This window comes from Microtus pennsylvanicus, chromosome 8 (genome assembly GCF_037038515.1).
Source record: "Microtus pennsylvanicus isolate mMicPen1 chromosome 8, mMicPen1.hap1, whole genome shotgun sequence".
NCBI classification, from domain to species: domain Eukaryota; kingdom Metazoa; phylum Chordata; class Mammalia; order Rodentia; family Cricetidae; genus Microtus; species Microtus pennsylvanicus.
This window is the reverse complement of record NC_134586.1, coordinates 32,716,994-32,734,860: the sequence shown is the minus strand read 5'-3', so window position 1 is coordinate 32,734,860 and position 17,867 is coordinate 32,716,994. Positions and strand designations below refer to the sequence as shown.

At 49.6% G+C, this 17,867-nt stretch overlaps 1 protein-coding gene across 5 annotated transcripts in view; it reads left to right on the top strand.

Annotated features, from left to right (window-relative positions):
• Hrh1 (histamine receptor H1) overlaps positions 1-17,867 on the top strand; it is a 157,501-nt gene that overhangs the window by 119,285 nt on the left and 20,349 nt on the right. The window contains exon 1 of one of the 5 annotated variants that reach the window (XM_075983135.1): positions 12,005-12,046. The exons of the other annotated variants lie outside the window; for them this stretch is intronic. The gene's annotated coding sequence lies outside the window, so the exon portion shown is untranslated. Of the gene's footprint in view, positions 1-12,004; positions 12,047-17,867 lie in introns of those variants that run through there. 5 annotated transcript variants of the gene reach the window in all.

Below are 17,867 nucleotides of genomic sequence, written 5' to 3'. Positions count from 1 at the left end.
CTCTTTGTGTGCTTGACAATGAAACTACATTGCAGGATAGAATTGAGTGTGTCTGTGCTTCCTAGCTTCCGGCGACGACCCCACAGCTCCCAGACTTTCTGACACCTAGGTCTGTTGGTCTGATGTAAGAAAGTGCCATCATTGGGGTGACTTAGCAGACCTTGTCACACTTCTGGAGGCTGGAAGTTCATGGTCAGAGCTCTAGGCCTCTTCAGTGGCCTTCCTGCTGCACCCTTACAGGGCTGCGGAAGAAACTCATGAGTGCTTCCTTTTCTTACAAGGACCCCAGTCTCGGCATGGGGCCACCTAATAATCTCTCCTCTAAGACTGTCAACTCCCTGAAGATCTCACCCACTGCTGTCCCATGGAGGGGCTGGCCACAACGTGTGTTTGCCAAAGAGGGAACATGGCATCCAGTCCACAGGGCGGGTCAGAGAGATAGTGGGCTGGCTCACTGCTTTGATGGGCATGTCGGCTCTCTAGTGGTAGCCAGTGAGCCCTATTCTTTATTGAGCACTTACTATGTGTCAGGTTCTGTGGTGAGCACACTTCCGTGTGAACCCACCCAGCCTTCCAGGCCCCCTTCTCGCTCTATGCAAGCCTTATTAGCGCCATTTTACAGACGAGAGCGTGGGCTTAGCTGGAGGGGAAGGAGCTCAGTTCTCCTGCCCAGGAAGACTGTGAATTTCTGGGAACTGGAACTTTGGCTTGATCCCCTGAATCCCCACTCCAGTGTCAGCAGAGGTAATCACATCAAACCTGTCATCAGGACGATGACCTCAGCGTGAGGGAGCAAGCTTGACTCTTAGCCTCGCCTCTTCCCGCTGCCTTCGCCTTTGCTCTTTTCCTCTCTCTTTCTCTCATTCTCTCTCTCGTTTGCACATGCTCTGACTTATTTTTATAATTTTTAATTCTGTGTAGATGTAGGTGTGTGTCTGCCAGCAGACATAGGCGTGTGAATGTGGGTGCCTGTGGAAGCTAGACTGTTGACCCCCTGTCGCTGGACTTAGAGATGAGTGTGAGCCTCTTCACATGGGCTGTGGGAAGCAAACTCAGGTCCTCTGGAAGAACATCGAGTGTTCTTAACCACTGAGCCGTCTCTCCTGCCCCACCCCCACCTCCTTAAAGATTTAAGTGTATGTGATTTGCCTGCATGTATGTTTGTATGCTTGTGTGCCCAAAGAGACCACAAGAGGTCAGCGGATCCCCTGGTGTTAGAGTTGTGAGCTGTGATGTGGATGCTGGGAAATGAACCTAGATCCTCTGCAAAAGCAGAAAGTGTTCTTAGCTGCTGTGCCATCTCTCCAGCCCCCTTCTCCTTGTGTCTTAAATGGGGCTACGCTCTACCTTGTCAAGCTGCCTTCAGAACGAACGGAGATGACATTGCTTGTACGTAGTAAGCAATGAGTTAAAGCACCTGCTGTTATCCTTGTCCCATCCATTGAGAGGGCAAAGACCCCTGGACCTGGTGAGCAGGGTACCATGGAGACAGGTGTGGCTCTGCACTCTCAGAGCGTGTGACTTACTTGCTCAGGCAGTCAGTAAATATTAGCTAAGTGCTTGTGTAGTGCATTTGTCCAGTCCATCAGAAGCTAAGAAACATAAACCAGAAACATGTGGCACACAGAATGGCCCTAACCTCCCTCTCCTAGGACTGTTGGGAGTGTTCCTCAGACGACCTGAGGCTGCTAATGTAACACGCACTACTGAGCTGAGTTAGCTCAGTTGGTAGGAGCTTGTCTAGCATGTGAGCCCTGGGTTCCATCCTCAACACTGGAAAAAATGTAACAAGCAGCAGGCTGTGGGACTAGCCTGTTGGTAAAGCATTTGCTATACAAGCAGAAGGACCGGAGTTCAATCCCCAGCACCCACATGAGAGCGGAGTGTGTGCCCAGCACTGGAGAGGTAGAGATAGCAGGAGCTCAGGCTTGCTGACCTTCAGGTTGACAGCCTCCGGGTTCTGTGAGAGACCCTCTCTCAAAAAGTGAGATGGAGAGGGATTGGTTAGCATGTGTGCCCACCCACGCAGCTTCTGAGCTCTCACAGGCAGCCTCAGTGGGTTCTGGTACCTTTTGAGAAGGGCTGGGTCCAGTGGACAGCCAATCAGAACACGTGAAGTAGAATTTGTCCTGTGGAGTGTCAGGGCGTGCTTGCATCTTGCCTTCAAATGGCACTTCATGGTGAGCCTGGTGGCAGTCACAGAGCCACAGTTATATTTTTGCCTTGGAGAGATTTGCAGCGGGAATCTCAGAAGCCAGCTTCCCCCTGCTGTTAGGTGATTGTGTGCAGGGCTCTGCCTTCCTTCAGCTTTCTGTCTGTTCTGAGGGAAATGTGTCACTTTCAAATGGATTCTTTGCCAGCTTGGACACAGTTCTCATCCCTTTCTGGTGAGTCACCGCAGATGCTGCCTTTTCTCACTGCCTCTCGTCAGCATAAGGCAGATTTCACAGAACACGTCCCAGCGACAGTCCTGAGAAATTGATTCTCTGCTACCATTGCAGAATCCCACCCTGCCCCATAGGGAAGGCACGAAGACTCCTGCAGCTTAGGGGAGGGTCCTTGCTTGCTTAGATCTGGCTTTTCCAGGGTTGTTTTCAGACTGCTAGGATACCAGCCTGCTGTTTTTGATGAGACGAGGCCCCAGGTGCCTTCTGATCTTCATGCCTACAGTCAGTTACTAGCAGAATGTAGCAATCAAGAGTGTGGGTCCTGGGAATCGTCTTCCAGAGCTCCTTATCTCACTCAGGTCGAAGCCAAAGTTCTTGCTCTGGCTCAATCCACTCACTCCGAGCCCTAGCCACACCTAATTCCTTGCTGTTCGCCTTACACGCCAGGGCATGCCCATCCCAGGGCCTTTGCACCAACTGTCTTCTTTCTGGGATGTTTTTAATCCCCAAAGAAGTCGGCATCATTAATTCCCTCATTTTTAGGTCTCTGTTTGATCACTTTAATCCATCAATTATAGCCCAAGCATTCCTCACCACCTGACATATTAATTTACTTGTGCTTTCCTTTGTGGCCTGTGTCTCCCTACTAGAATGATAGCATTTATAGATAGGTCCTCTCATATTTTCCCATATGCCCAATGCATTGTAAAACCACAATAAGCTGGGTGGTGGTGGCGCACGCCTTTAATCCTAGCACTTGGGAAGCAGACACAGGCGGATCGTTGAGTTTCAGGTCAGCCTGGTCTACAAGAGCTAGTTCCAGGACAGGCTCCAAAGCTACAGAGAAACCGTGTTTTGAAAAACAAAACAAACAAACAAACAAAAAAACCCAAAGCAAAACAAAGAACCATAATAAGGGTTGCTTGCTTGACTGACTGACTGACTGACTGACTGTCTGACTGACTATCTGACTGACTGACTGTCTGACTGATTATCTGACTGACTGACTGTCTGACTGATTATCTGACTGACTGACTGACTGACTGACTGACTGACTGACTGACTGACTGACTGACTGAATGAATGACGCACGGCCCAGCTCTGCTCTTTACTAGCTGTGTGGCTATGAGCTCGTTCGCATCGTTGATCCTCATGGTTAAAGAGGTTCCATGCTAGACAAGACAGTGTATCCATCTCTAGTGTTTCTGTACAGCTCTCTCTAAAAGCCTGACGGGATCGTTTATAACGAACAGGAGTTTATTTCTCGCAGGGTAGCGCTGGTAAGGCCAGGATTGAAGTGTTGGCAAGTTCCTATCTGGATTCCTTCCTTAGAAATGGCACTGGCTGCCCTCATGTGGCACAAGAGGTGGAAGGGTCAAGAGGTTTTCTGGAGCTTTGTAAAGATTCCGATCCTGTTCTCGAGGGAGGAGTTGGCACGGTGCCACCTGTCTTCTTCTTACCATTGCCAACATTATTGTTACTGGTGCTGGGATTCGAAGCCCAGGCCTCAGACATACCAAGCTCGTGCTCTGCCACTGAGTCATAGCCCAACCTGGATCCATTTTGGAATGCCATTGCCTTGGGGTTTAAGTTCCAGCTGGGCTGCCTGAGGGACACACACATTCCAACAATAGCTGCACATCTGCATGGCACTCAGAGAATGCTGTCGTTAGATCATCACTAATGGGCACATAGGGCAGAACATGTTAAGGAAAATGAAAGATTCTCAAGGGACTGTCATGTTGAGCATGGGCAGAGGTCTGGTCATGTGCTCAAGTGGAAAGGCTTCTCTGGGCAGATGTGACATTTTTGCTGACCCCCACCCCATACCCAGCATGCAGAATGGTGGTATGGGGGCTGGCCTCAGGTTTAGAAGGGCTTAGAGGAAATACTTCCAGAACCTGAGGAACCTGGAGAGCAGAAAGTGAAGGGGAGGCCTGCTTTTCTCTGTGGGAGAAGAGAGGCCCCTGGTGCCTTCTGGGAAGCAGAGTCAACAGAACTAAGAGAGGCAGAGTGGCTCTGAGCCTCGGAGCAGAGGGCTGCACAGCAGGAAAGCAGGCGCCCGAGTATTGCGAGTATTGCGTTGCTCACTGTCACAGCCTGTCTGGAGGGTGGCAGAAAACACTGCAGGCTGGTTATTCTAATACCGGGATCACCCGCAAGCAGCCCTGGATGAGGTCTCATATCCAGAAGAAACCAGTTGTCGCTGCTGGTATTTCTGGCCACGGGGCACGGGCTCGGTAGACTGGGAGGCCAGTCCGGGAGGGAAGCAAGACAAACGAAGAGGTTTTGCATTAGCCATTCACTCACCAAACACTGAGCTCCTTACTGTGTCCAAAACTGTGTGTTCAGGCGGGCATCCCGGGCTCAACACTCATGCCTCAGTGTCTTGTGTTTCCTTTTCTGCTTGGAAGGGAAAATTCTTTAACCGGAAGAGACCTGGAAGAGGCCATTTCTGGTAGGTTCCAGGTTTGTGCCCTCTCCAGTTGGTTTCCCTCCGAGAGGAGGTTTCTGGGCCCCCAGGACAGACCTGGAAAGAAGGAATCAGGTGCTGGGTTTGTCAGTAGGAAGCAGGACAGGGAGACAGTGGCACACCCTCCCCTGCAGCAGTGAGCTTGCCTCTGCCTGCACCAGCCTGTCCCCCCTGCCGGGGAACACAGCAGAGCAGAATCTCCTCACTCTGCACAATTGGCATGTGTGATGAGGCTAATAACGCTGTGGAGAGCTGTGAATGCTCAGAACAATGGGAGTGATAAGAATGGCTGGAGTGAGAACTCAGTGAGCTGGGTCCCTTCAGAGGAGTGCTGTTCCCCAGGCTTTTACAGTTGGCTCCCTGTCCCCCTGCACTTGTTTATTGCGCATTCAGCCTGTGTCTCAAGACCTCTGGACTCACATTTCGTGTTCTCTTGGTTTATAGTTATTGGTTTCGTTGTTGTTTGGGGCTTTTTGGTTTTTTTTCAGGGTCTTTGCTAGGTAGCCCAGGTTGGCCTTGACCTCCAGATTCTCCTGTCTCAGCCTCCCGAGGCTTCTTGTATTAGATGTAGTAAAATGCCCCTCCTAGGTCTATAAGTGGCAGGAAACCCTGACACAGGCTGCAAAGTGGGTAGACTGTAAAATCAGCCCATCACAGCCAGTGAGATGGACCAGCAGGTAAAGGTGCTGGCGACCAAGGCTCACAACCTGAGTTCGGTCCCTGAGACTCACATGGTAGAAGGATAAAACAGACTCCGACAACTATGTCCTATGTCCCATGATCTTTTATATATGCTCTGGCATGGGGTACCACACACACAAATAAATACAAAAAATAATAAAATATCTGGGCGGTGGCACATGATTTTAATCCCAGCACTCAGGAGGCAGAGGCAGGTAGATCTCTGTGATGAGTTTGAGGCCAGTCTGGTCTACAGAGTGAGTTCCAGGATAGCCAGAGGTGTTACACAGAGAAACCCTGTCTCAAAAAACCAAAATAATAATAATAATTAATAATAATAATATAAAACCAGTGAGTCACACAAGGACAAATATTGTGCAACTCCACATAAATGAGGTAGTCAGGTTCATAGAGATGGAGAAAAGAGTGGGATCCCCAGGAACTGTGGGTGGGGATGGGGAGCTGTCTAATAAACATGGAATGTCAATTCTTCGGGGTAGAGGGTTCTGGAAGTTGGCTGCAAAATATGAATATGTAACATCACTGAATTGAGCAATTGTAGGGTGAGGAGGGCACATTTGATGTCGAGAATTTAATAATTTTTAAAAGGTTTTTAAAGAAAAAGACAACTGTGTGAGGTGCCAATCACTTCTAAGAATGTGGGAATATAATATAATTAACCATCCCATGTCTCCTAGAGAGGGCAAGCTCCTACCCAAGGTGTCAGACCTGCGTCTGAACTGACCTACAGAGCACAGGGGACGGGGCAGTGTGTGACAGTGAGCCAGGTGTGCAGCCTGCATTCCCAACCCCATCATTTCCAACCAGAAAGAATGAGGAAGTAAAATATATGGAGGAGAAACCCACAAGTTAAAACAGACTGAAAGGGGGCTAGAGAGAAAGCTCCACGTGTAAGGATACTTGCTGCTCTTCTGGAGAACCTAAGTTCCCAGCAACCATATGGCAGCTCAGAATCCTCTGTAACTGAGTTTCATGGTTATGATGCCCTCTTCTGGTCTCTATGGGTACTGCACACACACACACACATACACACAGAAACTCTCATACACATAAAGTTTTTTTAAGTCTGACTTAGAAGTCAGAGGCTGAGGTGGAGTTCAACAGGAGAGGACTTACCTCAGCAGCATGAGGGGGTTCTGTCTTGGCACCTCAAAAATTAAAAAGCCATGTCGAGGCTTTTAAACAGGCAAGAATGTAAAGTCTTGGGGTCCCCTTCCTCCCTCCTCCTCTCCCTCCCTCCCCTCCTTCCTGTGTGGGGTGCATGGTCACATGTGTGCACAGGCATGTGTAGAGAGGCCAGAGGCTGAGGTCTGGTGTATTCCCCTATTCCTCTCCACCCTGTTTTTTGAGGCAGGGTCTCTCGCTGAGTCTGGAGCTCACCAGTTGTCTAGACTGACGAGCCAGACAGTCCTGACATCCACCTGCCTGCCCCTTCTCAGCACTGGATTCACAGGTGCATACTGCCACAGCTTGCTTTTCTGGGGGGCTGGAGACCCTGTGTCTGCACAACAAACTCTTTATACACTGAGCCGTCTCTCCAGTCCCGTGAAGTGCATTTTTGCAGACACAAGGAGTCCCTGAAGTCAGGATAACTGCCACTTGTGGGAGCCATAAGTGGGAGGGAGTAGATGCCAAACATTTCATCCCAGGTTCTTCTCATAATAATCTCTGAGCTCATATGTTACATTTGTGCGGTATTTATATATTCTTAAAAAAAAAAGAACAATCTTTGGAGTAAGGAAGTGTTGGCTACAAACACAAGGACTTGGGTCCCAATCCTCATTTGGCCTCTTGTCAGCTCCGTGACCTTCAGCAAGCTGCTTCACCTCTCCAGGCCTTGCTTCCTGTCTGGAAGACTAATTGTGGCAGTCATTAACTCTTGGCATTGTGGCGGGAACTTAATAAGAATGCAGAGAATCTTCAGGCCCCACGACTGACCCCAAGCAAGCACAGCTAATGAGGTGGCACGAAGAAGACTTGGGAATGGGTCACCAACGCCACTTTAGCCCCAGTCTTGACCCGCGACCTGCTGTGCACTCCTGGCGAAGTGGCCTCTGTCTGTATTCCTGACCCCAGTCCCCAGCATGAACAGAAATACTGAGCTTGAGTGTGACCTGCTAGCGGCAACAGGAACACATAGGAAAAAGCCGTGGACTCCTGGTCACCCTGGGAAGCAGTGACAAGCAAGGTGCCACATGGCGCAGCCTCCCGTGGGCACCCGCAGGTGAAAATACATGCCCAGCACACGGCTGAGACAGTAAATTGGTTTCTGTCACCCTATGTGTCAAAGTCAAGCTGACTTTTCCCTCCTAATCTTAAACTGCAAACCCTGCCCACCCTCCCACAGCCTGAGCCAAACTCCAAAGAAACAAAGAAACGGATGAGTTCAAGGTCACTATAGTGAGCTCAGAACAGACAGTTCGGGTTACTATAGCAACTTGGGAATGGCTGCCTGCTGCTTCCATCCCGTTTCCCCTGTGTTTTTGTTTTCTGTCTGTGTGCATCATTTGCTGTCTGTCCTCTTTGGGCATGGAACCTGGAACATCATCTATGCAAGGCAAGTCCTTTGCCATGGAGCCATACCCCAGTCCTGTGTGCCATATTTTTCAAGAGGGCTCCACACCAGTTATTAAACAAAATGTAACAAAAACATTCGCATTTTCCACTGGCGTTTCATTCAGAATGCTCCTTTCCCAAGGAGACAGTTTTCCAGTCCTTGAGTCCTAAGTGCAGAGAAGAGATGGGGTGTGTCGGGGAGGGTTGGAGTGGGTGCATTGTCTATGACATACAGGGAGGATGGCTTTATGCATAGTGATTGCCTTTGGGGTACACTGTATCCACTTGAGTTCCTGGCACTCAGCTACCCCGGATTCTAGGAATTTTTTCTCACCTTGCTAAACTCATCCGTGTGAGGTGCAAGGCCCCGTTCCAATGCTGCCAGGCCTCTCCTGACTCTGCAGTTGTGTTTCAGTGTGAGTAACACAATACTTATGGTTCAAGTATTCAAGGACTTCAGCAGTGTGGTTCAGTGACACTGGTGTGTTCACACCTAGCTGCCTGCCCGGGTCATCTCTAGACCTCAGCAGTGTGGTTCGGTGATACCGAGTGTGTTCACACACAGCCGCCTGCCCGGGTCATCTCTGGATGCTTTTGCCTTCTGACATTTGAGCTCTGTCCTTTTGGCACTCACTCCCTTTTTATCCCACCCCCTTCCTAATCTGGACATTAAATCTGAGGCTTTCTGCCTTCACCCTTCTTTCTCTGAGAACTCATTAATCCAAAAGAGTGGACTCTGGTCTGGGGAGGTGGCTCAGTGGTCAAGAGCACTTGCTGTTCTTACAGAGTCACCTGAGTTCTGTTCACAGCACCCACAGGATGGTTTACAACCATCTGTAACTCCCGGTCCAGGGGATCTGACGCCCTCTTCTGGCCACTGCGGGTACCTGCACACAGGGGTTGTGCATTCACATAGACATACAAATAAAATTTAAATTAAAAAAATGAAAGTTCTTATACCTTTTTTTTTCTTTTTGTCAGTGCAGGGAACAAAACTCAGGGCCTTGCAGATGCTAAGCAGGTCCTCTGCCACTGATCTCTCTGTGCAACTGGCCCTGCATGGTATGATCAAGGGCCTCCATGCGGTGGCATTGTGACTGCTTAGCTTTTCTTTGTAAGACCAAATCCACTGTGAAAGAGTTACTTTTCCTGTGACCCAAGGCAAAATCGGCTCAAGGAAGGGAGGCCTCGTTATTTAAAATTGATTTTTATTAAGCTTTACATTTTTCTCTGCTCCCCTCCCTGCCTCATTTTTTTCTTGCTCTAGGGTTTCGGTGCATCAGGACAGTGGAGATGCAGTGGCAGGGGCTGGAGAGATGAATGTTGGTGCTCAACCGTCTCTCTCCTTTTTATCTAGCCTGGGGCTCCAGCCCTGAGGATGGGAACACACACAGTTAGGGTGGACCTTACTGTATCTCATAACCCAATCTAGTAACCCCCTGACAGTTGTACCCAGACGTTTGCTTCCTAGGTGTTTCTGGGTCCTGTGAGGTGACAGTCAATGTGGGCCTTCCTATCCTGTTTGTTGGGACCACACTAGGAGCGCTCTTGCTTATCCTGGAGTCGTGGGTTGTTTCCCTGGCTGGCTGCCGTGACTGGTGCTGTAGTATACATGGCTTTTCCCTGTCAGAGTTGAAAGCGGTGTCATAGAGCCTTCCCTATCTGCAATGCCTGGGCTCCATGCACATCCCAAAAAACCATCCTGTTATCCTTATGTAACCTGATGGTCCAGGCAAGCATCTCAAGTAGGTGCTGCGGTCTGCTGGCAGCTTCTCTAAGCCCTGCCCCTGACTCGGAGACTGGAAAGTTCCAATAGAACTGGAGGCAGGACCTGTGTGAGAGCAACAGGGCTGGGCTGGGACAAGAGGTCATAGCAGCCTGGATAAGCGGTAACCTCGTTGCACTGAGAGGTTCTCCCGGGAGCCATTTGTGAAAAGGATGATTACTTTCCACTTCCCAGCACTGCAGCCGCTTCCCTAAGAGGCAGAATGGTCACTCTGGTTGGACGGCACACTGTCCTGTTAGGTTTTAAAATATCCAAATACGGGCTGTTGGCCTATCATGCATCTATCCCCTTACTGACCTCTCTCGGGGAGTTCACTGTGTGGCTTAAACCGTTTTTACCCACTGGAGGTTTGCAGTAGTTGTGGAAAGCAGCAGAAAAATGGAGAAAAGTGGGTTGCCTGTTCCAAAAGCCACAGGTAGGAAGGCGCAATGACTCAAGTTGCTGACTGCAGTGTGCTCCGCAGCCAGATGCCACTCAGGGAGAAGATGGGACAAATGGTGCCCTGCCCAGCGTGATCTGAAGGCCCTGGGGAAATCCTCCCTCCTTCCTGGACCGGCCCAGCCTCGTCTTTCTCAGCAAGCTGCCTTGCCTGCCTCCCTTCAGGCATTTCAAGGCTTGGTCTGGAAGAACCACCCTTTCCAGGGCTGCCCTCTGAATTGCAGGCATCCTTGGAGAGCTGCCCTCTGTACTAAGGATGGTTGAAGCCTCTCTCAGTGTTACTAAACTGCTCCAAGTGGTCTCTGGGGGGCAGAGGACAAGGGAAGGTGGGAACAAGCCAGAACACAGGGCTCCGAACCCTACCCTCTGAGTGTGGCAGTCCTTGTTCATCGGTTTTAGATAAACATGGACATGAAACAGCAGTAGCAGTACCAAGACAAAGGGGAGGGAGAATGGAAACATCTCTTGCCTTGTTCGACAAAAAGGTTGGAAGAAGGGGATAAAATTGTGTGATGGTGCCCTTGTACCGCCCCCCTTTCATCCTCACCCCAAAATAAGTGGAGACAAAAGGAAGTAGTCATGTCCCTCTGCCATCTGGCTTCCTCTTCTGAAACCCTGCGGTGTATAAGGCTATTTAGTACTGCGCCCTTCTAGTTGAGCAAGGCCAGTGCACCGTGTACATGAAGTAGTGCAAACTGGTACTGCCCATACCGGGGCCTGATCCCTTGCTATCCCGCAGTTTGAGTCAGGGAGAGAAGAGGCATCTCACCCGGGCTCGGCGCCTCTCTGGTATAGAGTTTAGATTAAGGATGTGTCAGAGGCAACGATCTAGTCTGCAGCTCTTGCTTCCCGTTCACAGAGACGCCACCTGTAACTTTGTAAGCAGAGGCAAGGGCAGGGCCCACTGAATATTTGCCTGAGGGTTAAAGTAAGAGAATGCGCGGGGCTGAGGATAAAGCTGAGCTGGGGGTGTGGCTCAGACAGGGCGCTCACCTATCAGGCAGGAGGTCCTGAGTTCCATCTTCAGCACCAGAGGAAGCCAGCAAGGACTCTAGACCCTGGAGATCGGGGGAAGATGGAGTGGGAGAGTGGCATGGCTGCTGGTGCTCAGGACTGCATGAAGGAGGCAACGCTCCGAGGCCAGGACCCCAGAGGTCATTTGATGAGAGCCAAAAAGGGCTATCCTTGGAATCATGGACAGGATCAGGCATGGCAAGCGGATGGCCTGACTTCATCTTTCCTACCTGGAAACTGCCTTTTCTCCCTGGCATGGCCATCTACAGAACCACGTGAGAAGCAGGCATATGGGCACCAGGGTCAGAACAGGCCTCTCCAGAGGGTGAGCTGGGAAGGGAGGACAGGGACGGTCTTGCAGGGTACGGGCTGCCTCTGAAGCGATCGATCACCAGGGAGCACCAGGGGAGAGCCTCCTGGGATCCTGGCATGGAGGACCCAGACATGACTCAGCCTTCCAGTCAACACCCACACTCTGTGAGCAAGTCTGCTTGGCAATTAAGCAATTACAGCCCAGCTTGACAAGGCTCAGAACCCAAGTATACAGAACTGAGAAAAACCCAGAGAAGGAAGTAGGTGAACCTAGCCTGTGAGGTCAAGGAATGCCCAGCAGGAAGTGACGTCAGAGCTGGGAGTTAGGAACTAAGGACGACTGTGGTGTTCCTGGCAGAGAGAACAGCATAGACACAGGTAGGTGGCGAGGTGTACTTGACGGGGCTGGAAATGGAAGCGTAGGTGTCCTAAGATGTTTGTGGGGAGACAGCCCCTCTCTTTGCCCTTGACCCTTCCTTAGAGTGGAATCCATTGGCTTGTTTTGGGGGCTTGATGTCGCGGATGGGCGTAGAGAAAGGAAAAGAGACTCTCGGGGAAAATCAAGTTGATTCATCTTACAAATGACTTGGTGCCCTTCCAAGGATCAGAATAACTCAAGGGAGGGGAAGAGAAGGCGACACTGAGGCGGGCTGAAGGTTTTAAGAGAAGGAAGGGAGGTTTGAGGGCAGGCAGATGACAGCAAGTGGCACCATGGAGGGGCCCCCACCTCTCTCCAAGTCCTCAGTAGGGCTTAAGAATAGGCTTTAGAATTATGTTTTTATTTTAATTTTATGAATATGTGCAAGCCTATGGGGGCAATATTTGCATGTGTGAGTTCTCGCCAAGGGCAGATGACAGTGGATCCCCTGGAGCTGGAGTTCCAGACATTTGCAAGCCACCAGGCTCAGGTGCTGGGAACGGAACAGAACGGAACAGTGTCTGCAAGAGCAGTGAATACTCTTAACTGCTGAGCATCTCTCCAGCCCCTCCTGTAGAGGTTTTAGTGACTTCGAGGATATGCATGTATTAGCACAAATATGGGTCTCTGTGCGTATTTATAACTTGACGCTGGACTTCAGTGTCTGTTGACTGTAAGGCCCTGTGTGGGAAATGGATGCAGGCCCAGCAACTCACTTCACGGGCTCACCTTCGTTTCCGTATAGCTGGGTTTCCATTATAACCTGACAGTTAGAAGCCCAAAGAGCCCAGCGCAGGAGACTAGGGTCACGCTCTAAGGACGGCATCCAGCTTCAGTGTGGAGGATGGGTGGAGGGGGCAGCCCAGTGAGGAGGCAGCTGAGGACTTGAGAAGGCCTTCACTCTCTGCTGGGGGGGGGTCGGGGACAGGTGTCTGCCTCTCTGTCCTCCAGGCACCTGGACATGCTGTGTATGGACTGGTTTGGGTTTTTGAGGCAAAGCTTCCCTATGGAACCCAGAGTGGTTTGGAACTTGAATGCCCCTGGCTCTGGGATCACAGTGCATTCTGGGATCATGATGCGTTCTGGCATTACGGTGGGTTCTGGGATCATGGGTGCATTCTGGGTTCACAGTGCACTGAACTTACATGTGGGGTTTTCAAGTAAGGCTGAGCTTCAAGTAGCTGCCAGGAATGACCTCCTACCTGTGGGATTATTAAGATTTGGGTCTTTTTCTGGACCTTTACATTTCTTTATGTAAACCCACACCCAGAGAAAAGTATTTGTTGGCTCTATGGAGTTGTAGTGGGCACCTGACTCACTTGTCCGGCTGGAGCCTGTGGGGCCATCTAGGTGAAGCTGCTCTATACTTGGTCCAGCATCCAGGAGCTTCCCGTCTCCTGAAGTGATAACGTCTGTCCTCACATAACCCTTGCTAGAGCAAACAGCCCAAAGTGAGTGAGGGTGGCTGCCTGCAGCCAGGGAAATGATGGCTGGTGAGCCTGGCCAATTAGCCAGCAAGACAGAAAGTTCTTCAAGAGCTGCGTGGCACAAAGCCCCCATGCTTCCTAAGAGGCTCAAGGGACCAGGGAGAGAAGTGGGCATCTTGTTTCTGGCCCCATTTCCAGCAGCTCAGCCAAACATAGCACCCGCCACCATGTTACTGTTTAATTAATAGTTCCTGAATATATTAATGAATTAACATAACATGAAACCCTATAACGGGTGTCATTGGTCAAATGCGGGAGTCACTGTTGGGCTTCTCTGGCTACTATGTGGTGGGTTAGGGCGTCAGATCACAGTCTGGGCCTACGTTGGAGCCATTTGGGTTTTTAAGTCTTAGACTATACGCTAGGCCAATTAAGTTAGAATTGTGTCCTAGGTGGGACTCACGCCACCGTCCGTTTTAGAGCTCGCCGTATGTCTTGGTTTGGGTTTTATTGCTGTGAAGAGACACCATGACCATTAAAAAGGGAGACATTTAATTGGAGCTGGCTTACAGTTCAGAGGTTTAGTCCATCATCATAGTGGGGAGCATGGCGGAAAGCAAGCGGACATGGTGCTGGAGAAGGAAGGAGCTGAGAGTTTTACATCTTGATCGGCAGATAGCAGAAGCAAATGTCACGCTGGATCTGACTTGAGAATCTTTAGACCTCAAATCCTACCCTCTAGCGACACACTTCCTCCAACAGAATCACATCTACTCCAGCAAGGCCACACCTGTTAATAGTGCCACTCCCTGTGAGTCTATGGGGGCCATTTTTATTCAAACCATCACACTTTATAGCATCAGTAGCAGCCGAGGCTGAGAGCCATGGAGCCAGGTGCTGGAGATGTGCGTAAATGTCTCATTTCCCCCGTTGATGTGAGGACAAACGTGCACGAGATTCTCGTTCATTCATTCATTCAGCAGGGAGAGGGCTAGAAGCCTGATGGGAGCTCTGGATCCCATCGCAGAGTGGCTAGCACTTGAGTTATGGAAACAGCCCCGTGAGAACCCCAGAAAGGGGTGCTTCTCTTCCACGGCTTACATGTGTCACCTGCTGAGTCTGCTTCAGAGCCTGCTGAAGGACACAGGGAAGCTTTGAAGATGGGCTCTGTGGGTGGGCCATCAAGGTGTCTCTGCAGGGAAAGACATTTGCTGCCAGGCCTGACGACTTGAATTTAATCCCTGGGAACCCATGGTAGAAGGAAAGAATGGCTTACACAGATTGTCCTCTGACCACACACACACACACACACACACACACACACTCATCAAATAAATGAATGGCGGAAGATTTTTAATATGGGCATTGTAGGATGAATAGAAGCCCATCAATATCTTCTTCCCTGTTTCTCTCTCTCCCTTTATGTTTTCCCTCCAGCATTGGAGAATGGGGTTTTGCACATTCTTGGCCATCATTCTCATATTGAACTATTCTTGAACCTTTTATTATAAATACTTTTATTGTTATTGTTCTGTGAGCGATGTATGAGTTTGTGTACACATGTTTGTTCATACGTATGTGTAGGTGAGTTCACACATGTACAGCTTTGCTGAGACCAAAGGAGGGTACCAGGTGTCGTCCTCATAACTCCCCACCTTGTCCCCTTGAGATACTCTCTCACTGAACTTGGGGCTCACTTACGCCCTCCACCTCTGCTAGGCTAGCTGGTCAGTAAGCTCCAGCAATCCTTCTGTCTCAGCTTGTCCACACTCTCAGTACTGGGGTGCACAGCCACACCTGGCTTTTCAACTTGGGTGTTTGGGATCTGAACTCAGTTCCTTCTGCTTCAGCAGCAAGCACTCCCCCACCGAACCATCTCTCCAGCCCGATAAAGGGTTGCCATGTCTTTATTTTACTCTCCCCCGCTCCCATTCCTTCTCTCCCTCCCTCCCTTCCTCCCTCCCTCCCTCCCTTCTTTATTTCTTCTCAGTACTGGGGTTGGAACCTAGGGCTTTGTGCATATTGACTAAGTGTTCCCAACCCATTTTAAATGTATTATTTTGAAAGCTGGAGAGATGGCTCAGTGGTTAAGAGCACTGACTGCTCTTTCAGAAGACCCAGGTTCAGTTTCCAGTATCCATGTGGCAACTTACCACCAACCATAACTCTGATTCCATGGGCTCTGACACCCTCTTCTTGCTTTTGTGGGTATTGCATGCACACAGTACCCAAACATCCATATGGGCACAACACTTACACGTATAAAATAAAATAAAAAATAAAATAAATGTATCTTTAAAAAATTGAGAATCTGCCTTACCACATTGTTTAGGCCTACTTTGAACTTGAGATCCTCCTGCCTCAGCCTCCCGAGTGCTGAAATTACAAAGGAGTCACTTAGACTGCCGTGTAGTGGTCGGAGGGTCTTAGAACAAACACTTCCTTCAGGTAGAGGCAAAGCAATTGTGTGATAAGATTCCAATGTTCCCTCAGTTAATGGCATCTGGACTGACCAAAGCACACAAATGTGATGGTGATTAATATTGACTCAGCTTCTTGTTTGTGCCTAACCCCTTCGTTTATTCCAGAAGCATCTAAATATAACCCTGGGATTGGAGGGTCTTTAACCTCCTCTTTTTTTTTCTTTGAGATAGGGTTTCTCTGTGTAAACAGCCTTAGCTGTCCTAGAACTCACTTTGTAGACCAGGCTGGCCTTGAACTCAGAGATCATCTGCCTCTGCCTTCTAAGTTCTGGGATGAGATGTGTGTGTCACCACTGCCTGGCCTCAAACACCCTTCTTATACAGGCTTATCTCCCCTTCCTCAAGGCAGAGTTGCCTTCACAGTGGCGAGCTAGGACTCATTAGAACTCAGTCACGCTGTCAACTCTGTCTCTTGTTGTGACCAGGTTCAGTCCTATCGAAAGCGTCCCCAGGAGACAAAAACATGCCTGGTCTTTACATGTTTTTTTCCTAGTTGTGCATATTTAGGGTAGAGGATCATGTTTGGATATGCTAAATAGCACGTTTGCTATCTTTTCATTTTGTCGCCCATCCTTCTGAGGTTTGCAGCACTCCGAATCTTCCCATCCAGCTGTTTGGGACTATTCTGCAGAACCTTGTTAGGCACGGCTGCCCACCGTGTACAGAGATCTCTACTCACTGTGAGGCTGTGCCTGATGACCAACCCCTCCCGCTCCTGCCCTCTCCTGGCTTCTGGGAGCTTCCCCTCTCATCCCTGCCCCTGTTGGTGGCATCTTCAGATGCCACACAGGCGTGACATCATAGAGGCTTTTGCATTTCTGTAGCTCTCGTGTGTGGCAGTAAAATAAGCAGAAGAGCTTTTAAAAGAAGGCTCTTTGCAAAATACATAAAGTAAATGGTGGCTTAGGAAACATGCAGTAAAAATGATAAAGGGAGTGTTGGACAGAGAGATACATATTTGTCTTGGAAATTGCTTTTTATTTATTTTTCTAATTTCCTTTTATGTGTATGGGTGTTTCCCCTGCCTGTATGTCTGTACAACATGTACGTGCAATGCTCACACAAGCCAGAAGAGGGCATCAATCCCCTGCAACTGTAGTGACAGATGGTTTTGAGCTGCCATGTGGGTGCTGGGTCCCTCTCCAAAAGTAGCCAGTGCTTTTAATCTCTGAGCATTGTCTCCGGTCCCCAAGAAATTGCTTTTTGATCGACACAGGTGGGACTGGCAGATGTGAGATGAGAAGGAGGCCATTGTGCTGGAGACCTTTGCAGTGGCCTGGGTAAGACAACCTGAGTCTGGACCCAGCGGCCTCCATGCAGGAAAAGGAAATGGGTTGGTGGCCAGCATTCTGTCAGATCTCCAGGAAGTGACACTGGCAGGAGACACAGACCGGCCCTCCAGCAGACAAGAACACTGAACTCAGTGCCCCACCCTGGTGCTTAGATGAAGAAATAACTGGGAATGAAGGCAAGAAGGTTTGGGCTCGGTTATTGCCCTGGGGCCACGAGGAGCTTGTTCCCGGAAGAAACAGGGATCAAGAGACACACCTGACTGCCTTGCCCCGACTCTGGCACCATATTTCCTATGGAGCAAGAGATTAAAAACTAACTCCTAAACCCCAGGCTAGACATCCTGGATTCTTCTCCAGAACTGGGCGCAGTGTGGTTTTTATAGTTGCCCTGGAAATTCTTTTTCTCTCTGCTGATTATCATCTTCTTAAAGGTAGATTTATTTATTTAGTTAGTTAGTTAGTTAGTTAGTTAGTTATTATCATCCTTCTTGTACATACCTGTGGGGCAGAGAGTAACAAGGAGATCCATATATATATGGTGTCTTGATTGAGTCAGGGCAGTGAGCACGCCCGTCCCCC